The sequence below is a fragment of the Octodon degus genome, unplaced genomic scaffold (genome assembly GCF_000260255.1).
Source record: "Octodon degus isolate 3935 unplaced genomic scaffold, OctDeg1.0 scaffold00088, whole genome shotgun sequence".
NCBI lineage: Eukaryota > Metazoa > Chordata > Mammalia > Rodentia > Octodontidae > Octodon > Octodon degus.
The window spans coordinates 1,951,414-1,960,208 of NW_004524664.1; the positions used below are offsets into that span (position 1 = coordinate 1,951,414).

The following is an 8,795-nucleotide window of genomic DNA, read 5'->3' on the forward strand; positions in this document are numbered from 1 at the left end:
AAAAAAAAAAAAAAAAAAAAAAAAAAAAAAAAAAAAAAGCTCATGTCAGCATACAGAGTCAAGAACAAGGGAAAGGCAACATTGAAGAAATAACAACTGCAAGGAGGACAGCAAGGACGCCCCTGCTGGGTAACAGATGGGTAAGTGCAGACTCTACACACTAGTGTCCTTACCAAAGCCTGGGCCATATGCATAGAACCACAATCTTTAAGAACAAACAGAATCTCCAAGCAAGAACAGTAGAGAGCTGGAGAGACATTCAGAGCGGGATCAACAGAACAGCTCAGCCTTGACAATTCCGTCTGATGAGCACCAGGGTCAAGTTTAATTAGGTTACCCATTGACATTTCCAAGGAGGAAGACAAAGGAAGACGAGAAGGAGGAAAGAAGGACAAAGGAAAATCTGAGACCTGCTGTCATTGTTCCTCAAATCATAAACTGTCCTATCTTAAACAGCCACTGGCCCAGGGACAGCCCAGATACATAGCTGGGTCCCTAATACCTGCGGGTAGCACCGTACCTGATGTGAACAGGACAGACCACCGGAATCCCTCAGTGGTGAAACCTTGGCAGAAGTAATGCCAGCGAACAGGCTACTTTCTTCTTCAGAATAAGAAAGAAACTGAAGTTCTTCTCTAATGTACTAACAGCCCCGCCTCTTTCTAGGCACTAAAATGAAGAGCTAGAAGTATCAGCACTGTAGCACTGAGGGCTAAGATTGTGAAGAGTCTGATATTTCCCTCAACGATCATGCATATTTTCCGTTATGTTTTTAAATATGAAAATACTGTCATTTATGTCAACAGTTAGTACACTTTGCCTTTTTTGTTGCTATGTGTGCACACCTATACAATGGCCAGCTTACTCCTACTTAATACACACACCTAGGAGGAATGGTCAGACATGGTTCTGCTTGAAGTAATATGTAAAACACAGGCTTCTTTGATCCTATAAGCTCATGATGTACTAAGGCTAGAAAGCAGTATTACATATTTTGTCTTTAAACATATAGAAACTTTCAATCCCAGAAATAATTTTAGTATATGTGGTAGTCAAACATTAGAAAAAAAATTTTCTTTAAAACAATATCACATATATCATTTCACTGAGGGCAAAAGAATAAAATTTTTGCATTTTGTTTTGTTCTTTTATTAAATGCATACTTTCGGTTTTTGGCTGAACCAGGGATTGAACTCAGGCCCTTGCACTTGCCAGGGAAGTGCTTATTCCACTGAGCCATCTCCCCGGCCCTAACACATACTTTAAAAACTATGGATTTTTCTTCCAATTCTTGGAAACAGTCTGAATTCTGATCCATGGATTTAAAGGGAGAAATCACATTACATAGTTCAACTTTACTAATTCTCATGGTCTGATACATAATGCATTAAGACCATATACGATGAAGTAAAAGCCCCTTCTTAAAACAGAGGATGTGAACTTTCCAATATGATGGATATCAACAACTGCAACTGGTGCCCATATTCTGGACGAGCAGAGCTACATCCACCTTAGGATGACCATTCTGCTCTGTGTACCACTGTCACCCTCGCCACCACTTACCCTAAGTGCCAGGCACCCGGACAAGGCTGGTGATGGCCAACATTAACAAAAGACAAGCATCAAATTCAACTCTCCTACATAAGTACTTTCAAAAAACTTTACAAAAATGATGTGGCCTCTCTAATGCTTTGTTTAAATTTTAAAATCTTTCTAAAAGTTAAAGTAGTACCATTGTCAGCAGTTTAGTGAGATAAATAGTACCTTCAGATTTCAACGTCATTGAAAAATTCATCATTATTAAAAGACAGACCATATAATACACCTAGAATTCACAATAAAAATAGAAAACATTATAATTTACAAGAATAACTTTTTAAAGAATATCTTTTAAAAAGACAATGTTACAGTATTTGTCCTTCCCAAGTCTCTTATACTGTACAGAAAAAAGATCAGAAGAACATGAATATACTATTCATTATTCAAAAAGTTCATATGATTCATTTCAGTGCAGGTAAAATGCACTATATCAGTAGAAATTTTATGCAAAGTCTGCTCTTTTTATTTGGTTCACTGAAGTAACTGCAAATCTTCCGTTACCTAGGTAATTAGGAAAAGTAAAACTTCACAGGGCTTGTTTTTAAAGATAACACAATGGCATTCCAAACAACTTACTCCCTGAAAAGCACCATTTACAAGACTGAAATCCTAATAACTTTGAATGGCTTAGGAACTATATTTAAATTTTCTTTTAGATTAAAACTACCTTTTCTCATTTGGGCACAAGGAGGCCATTCACCTGAAACTGATGACACCTGAAAAATATTCTCTAAACTACCTTATTCAAATATGCCAAGTTCCAAGAAATTTTAAAATCTGAAATCTTTTTAAAGTTAAAATTATAAGATTTATAAGATTCCACATAAGTAGTATGCTACAGTGATTATAATTTATTTTCACAAAAGCAGAATGGCCTGATATTCTAGTCTTCACCTGGTATTTTGCCACCTAACCTCAGATGAGTTATACCTCCCTAGTCCTGAGGTTCTTTACTCATAAAAAGAAAGCTCTAAAATGTCAGTTTCAGAAGCTCATTTCCCTTCCAAATTTGCCTCATACTGTGCTTGGCATGTAACTTGTTCCAGGAACTCAATAACTATCCATGGCCAAGAAGGTTAGAAATGAATGTCAGAGACATCCCACAGAAACTTTTAAATGTACTATTAAGTGTAGAGTTTGGAAAACAAAACCAACTGTCACAACCATGATACTGTCTTTATTTCTGTTTGTTGTTATTTTCCAGAGCTAGTCCATGGTTTTCATCATGCTAGGCAAGTAATGCAACACTGAGTAGCCTCTCCTCATTCTGTAGTGATAAAACCAAATGAAACTTCGAAGATTCTAAATCTTATTCATGCATTATTCATATTTGATTTCATTACCTTTTTTAAAAAAGTGATTTCATTTTAAAGTTAAAATATTCTGTCTTAGGCGAGTTTAAAACAGGCCCCAGTTCTAGGACTATAAATATGTTTTCATAGCTCTAGTAGTACAAATGTTATGAACACTCCTTTTGTTTCTCCATGGTATGTAAACGGCTTTATTTTCTTCATGAATAGTGCACACACAAAACCTATTCCACCTACATAACTACTGTGCCACAACAGAATGAATTTAAAAGAAGGCTTTTCGGGAGCAACAAAACATTAGAAATTCTAACCACATATCAAGTAAGTGTTGCAAAAATTAAGAATTTCAGCAAAAGAAATTGAAATTCCTCATTTTGCCTCATTGGTTTTCATTCATCATCCTGTAACAAACGTGACAAAAAGAAGAACATTGGGTATTTTATGCTTCAAAAACTGATAAATATCCTATAGTGATCTTTACTGGGCTCTCGTGTAGGACTTCTTTATTTCTGTAACAATTTTTATTACATTCTAGGGATTTCCACCAAATGAATCCTCACATCGTAGCAGTAGGATTGGATTTTAATTACACTATAAAAATGTCCCAATTTTAGATAAGAAAGTGGGATACTGCCTACTCGTTTTTTTTTTTTTTTTTTTTTCCTTTTGGTGTGTGTGTTGGGGGTGGTATAGCTGTAGTAAGAGACTTGAACCCAGGGCCTTGAACATACTAGGCAAGTGTTCCATCATGGAGCTATACCTTTAGACCACTGGCGGTGAGCCTATGGCAAGCATGCCAGTGGGGTGTTTATATCACTGAAAGCCCAAAATGCTTCATCATCACTGCCCTAGACTGATACTGACTATTCTTATTCATTTTTTCTTCATGTTTATGGATACATTTTCAAATACTCAATTGAGATTATCTTAACTAGTACTCAAAAACACCTTTATTTCCTTGGCTCATGTGTCCAGAAGTCATGTGGAGATCTGTGCATTTGAGAAAACTGGAGGAAAGATGGTGAGGCTGGAGATGAAAACAAGTGGCTCTCTGAGGCCCAGGAATTACTTCCATAATGGTATAAATTAGAGTGGTCATACATAGTGCTCTGACTCTAGACTGCCCACCCCGCCACACTCACCTCATGGCCAACTATCAGCCTTCTGTGGAGGCCACAGCAATCTTAAATCAGCAAGAGGAAGGATGTTTAAGACCAAGACCCCCTACTGTCCCAGAGAATTCTCTCCTAAGACATATTTCCTTTGAAATGGCTTCTGTATTGCAGGATTCTTATTCTGGTTACCTGAAACACTAGCTGTTCTTCAACTTTCAGAAATCTTACACAAAACTGTGTGGAGTTGGGGCAGTTTACATGTGTATGGGTTCATTTTTTTATGGTGTAGTGAATGGGGTAGGATGGGAGCATGTATTTGTCTATCTCAAAAATCCATAACCCACTTTCAAATACCAAGAAAGCCATCGCTACACAGAACAGCCATTGTAATCTTAGCATTTTTCTTCCACTGACTATAAATTTAATGTACATATACCTTAAGAGGAATGTAAACATTATGTACTGTAAACATGTACTATTAAAAAATTGAAAACACTGTCGGTTACCTTTGAGGGAAAGATTAAAAGAGTGTTTATATATTTGAAATTTATTTCTTACATCTAAAGTTTGACATTATGAGTAATGGTCATTCTTTCTGTATATATGACTTTGAAAAAAAAAAGAAAAAAGGACACCAGACAGTATGAATGGTGGGCACAGGGGATATGACCCAAAGGATCCATATGCTTTGGTAAGACAAATACTATATTTGGTATATAAATGATTTCCCACCTGTACCAGTCAAATGTAGTTCAAGTTCTAGAAAATTTAGAAAGTTATTTTTAAAAAATAAAAATAATATTGAATTGAGAAAATCTGCCCCAGTTCACATTAAGTGAACAAATAATGGTGAAAATTAGGACTAGTTTTCTGTCTGGTTCAATATAAAATACATAACTGTTAATTCTAATACTGATTATCATCATTCTCATCATTATTTGCCAACAGAAAGGTAGCTGTCAAACCTAAGGTAAGAAAAGATCTCAACCAATCTTTATCTTCTAATTATGATCAAGGTATCAACTCACGCAACATTTCCTGCCCACTGAGAAGTAAATTCAATGAAAAGTCAGCTTTAAGTTTACATTATTATCAAGCACCCTTGGTAATGTCAACCGCTATTTGCTGTGATCACCACGTTTCCACCAGAAGGAAGTGAGTCTTGATGGCAAAATGTATTGTATTAGATTTAACTGTATGAACATTTAGGAGCTTTGATGAAGTCAGCAAGGGGTAAGGCAAGAAAAGGATTTTTCTCCTAACTGTGGGAAAAACTAGTTAAGAATCAACAAGAGGCACAAAAATTCCTTGTTGTATATTTATTGCTCATCAAAAATTCCAAAAATGAATATAAGGTAGGGCTTTCTTTACTCCTGGAAGAAAGATCATGGAATGCTCTCGTATCATGTGCTGGCTCCCTGAGTCAGCTCAGTTCTGAAAAGAGATGATAACATATAGCAGCATTATTCTATTCTTTTAGGATGTGTACATATAGGTTTTCATTTTTTAATTTAATTTTATGCAATTTATTTCACAGGGGGACAGAGATAAGGCATAAAATAAATACATGACACCTTGCTCAATGATCCAATCTTTTTTTTTTTGTATTTAGGACAGGGTGTACAGGGTGTGCAGGGTCTCACTGCATAGATTGGATTTGTAATGATCCTCCTGTTTACAGCCTCCCAAGTGCTGGGATTACAGGCGTGTACCAACATGCCCAGTCTCAATCAGCATCTCAGCATGCCCTGTGGGGCACATTGGGGCACAGGGATCAAACTCTCAGCCCCTGTGTCTGTCTAAACAAGCTCTTTAATCTGCTGAGTTATTTGGCCAGCTCTCTCAATGATCCAATCTCAGGTCACTAAAGTTCTCTGTTGAGAAAACCCAAGATTTTCGACAGTGTACCACAGTCATACATATTCAGAAAAACACCCGGAGTCGCAGATCTCTCAGAAGGCAGAAATTCAAACTAAAAGTTAAAGAACAGAAGAGACATGACCCATTCATTTAAATCAAACCATTTAAAAGCCATATTAACTAAATCTTTTCTTCAGTGACTACTAATCATACTTATCAGCAAGACAGTTATAATGCAGCAGAGGTCCTTCTCAGATTGAAATCTAAGAGTCTGCATGCTTGTGAAAAGTGACTCACCTCTACAGGTAATACAGTGGCGCTCAGGTCATGAGCTTGTTCCCTGATTCTGGGGAAGACAAGATAGTCATGGCCGTGCTCCTATGGGGAAGATGACTGCACTCTTGCTTGTGTGGCAAGAGGGCCACCATCCTGTTTGTCATAGACCATGCAGAGTTTGCAAACAGTGGCAAAATTCTGCCAAAAGTTTCTGTTTGCAAACCGAATTGTTTGAGAACAGAAGCATTTGTGAACTGTGGTACTACTGCACATAACAGTTTACTAAGGTGGACAGAAAAACAAACAACCCCTCCCCCCATAGACGGGTGAGTTGTGCTGTGATCATCCTCATTAACTGGTGCCTTACAGAAATGAATGCTGGTTTGGTTTGGTCTGGTTGGTGGTACCCTCAGCATTTCTGTAATTATAACCCCCAACTCTAAAAGAACAGCCCAAAAGGCAAGTATAAGGCAATACAAGAAGAATAAGCACAATTTCATTACTACTAGCAAAATGAAAACGCCAAGCATGTGTGCTTTGGTAGATGAAAAAATGGCACAACCTTCACGTGCAGTACTAAAATGCATTCATACTTGCTTTCGGGCACATGTAGAGCAGCACATCTATTGAGAGGTGGTGCTGTTTTATACAGATCACCAGAACAAAAAGTTATTTTCAAAATCTATCAATGGAGAATTTCTTAAATGTGAAAAGAATTATAAAATCCCTCCAAGACTGGAGCTATAGGTTACTTTTGAGTTACCCAGTGTCTGAAACAGCATCAACTCAGTAAACTTTTAATGAAAGATTGAAGACATTTGAAGACAGATCAAATTGTTGAAATCAATAACATTCACCAAAATAAAAATACCAAATGATTTTGAACATAAACATACATACACATGAGGGAATAAATTTAAAAGAACAAAAAGGAACATATTAGCTAGGCTACATAAAGAAATCATCTGAGAAAAACTAGGTGGAAAACCCATTTGGAAAAGTAGAGCACAAAAAAGAACACACTGGTCAGAAGAGCTAGCAGAAACAGTAAGGACTGGAGGTAGGAGGCAGGTGAAGAGAACTGAGGTGAGAGGGGAACCCTCTAGCATGGAAGCAGGCACTCCTAGCCAAGTGTTTGTAGTGGGAGAAAGGACATGTGAGCTTTAAAATTCTCCAGATACACATATATACGTGGTAAAAACAGAGGAGAATACAAAAAAGAAAACTCTAGAGTATTCTCAGACTCTACATGATCACAAACACCAGGTCTCCCTCTGAACTCCTTTATAGGCTCCTAGCTCTTACATCCAGGGATAACAGCTGGGAGGAGCACTCGGATCACAAGAGCTATGCTGATAAACTAAAGACGTCAAGGACTCGGCACTCTGCAAAGCGAATCTCTACAGATACCACAAAGCCTTAGTGTTATCTCCAAGGTCGTGGCATATCCCCAAAGATTCAAATACCTCAAGTTAATGACGTTCAAAAGGCAAGGCACAATGTAGAACTTAAGTGGGAAGCAAAAGAAACTCCAAACGGAGCAACCAATTAGCAACTCTACAGAAGGAAGAAAAAAAAAATTCCTATGTTCTTCTGCAAGGAGAGATCATTTCTTCTACTAAGCTTTAGTGTCATTAGAAGAAAAGATTTAATCCCACAAAGCAATCATAAGGAAGCATAGCAGTAACAGCAGAACATTCCTATCCTGTGTATTCTCTAAAGAAAGAACACAAAATGTTTCACTTTGCTGAGGCAATAACGACACTGGCTCAAGCAAGAATGAAAAGCTATCAGGCCAGAGGCCACATACACGTAACCTCTCAGCCCAGACCCTGGGTCCAGATAGCTCTACTAAAATAAGATCTGCAACAGTGCACCACTAAAAGGATTAACATCTCTATACAAACCTGTCAATCTCATCATCAGTACAAACCAGTCATTTCAACACCCCTTTATGCCGTTTTACTTCGGTAGCTCCTTTAAAGTTTAAATAAGATGAACATTGTACCTTCTGAAATCTAGAGAGTTTAAAAGGTATACAACCTTCCTAACTTTTGTTGAATGTATTGCTTTGAAATAACTCGACAGTACAATCTCTCATTACTTCGGGCGTACCCGAAAATAAACGGTGGGATATTCTCTGGTCGAAGGGAGGACGCTCAGGGGTGTGGAGCTCGGTGGGATTTCCTAAGCCTCAAGATCAAGGGCACTTTGGGTTCAAGGCTGAAGGCGTCTGAAATGTGCTTAAAAGACCTAGCCCACCGCAAACTCGTTTAAGAGGACACCACGGACCAGAAAACTGCGCACACGGCGCGAGGGGCCATTTTACCTGTGTCGCCGGGTCCCCAGCGCGACGTGAAAGGTTCGCAGCGATCTGCGCAGCTTTCCGAATTTCACCAGGGACCCCAGCAAGCAGCAGGCGACCCTAGGTCCCCTCAGCGGGCGGCGCTTGGAGCGGTCGTGGGGAGAGGGGTACCCAGGGTTCCCCGAAATCAGACTGGCTACAGCACGGGCCCGCGGAGCCCCGTGCCAGGGCGTCCCCCGGCGCTGCCCCGACCGTCAGTGCGGACTGGACGAGCCGCGGGCACCCGGCGCTCAGCCTCGCGCGAGCGACCAGGGCTGCAGCCGCGACCCG

General features: G+C 39.0%; 1 protein-coding gene across 4 annotated transcripts in view; it reads right to left on the bottom strand.

Annotated features, from left to right (window-relative positions):
- Slc7a2 (solute carrier family 7 member 2) overlaps positions 1-8,789 on the bottom strand; it is a 71,462-nt gene extending 62,673 nt beyond the window's left edge. For 2 of the 4 annotated variants that reach the window (XM_004637236.2, XM_004637235.2), the window contains exon 1: positions 8,490-8,789. The gene's annotated coding sequence lies outside the window, so the exon portion shown is untranslated. Of the gene's footprint in view, positions 1-6,181; positions 7,023-8,067; positions 8,090-8,489 lie in introns of those variants that run through there. The other 2 variants (XM_023722012.1, XM_023722008.1) reach the window with 2 other exon arrangements.
- Positions 8,790-8,795: the final 6 nt, after the last annotated feature.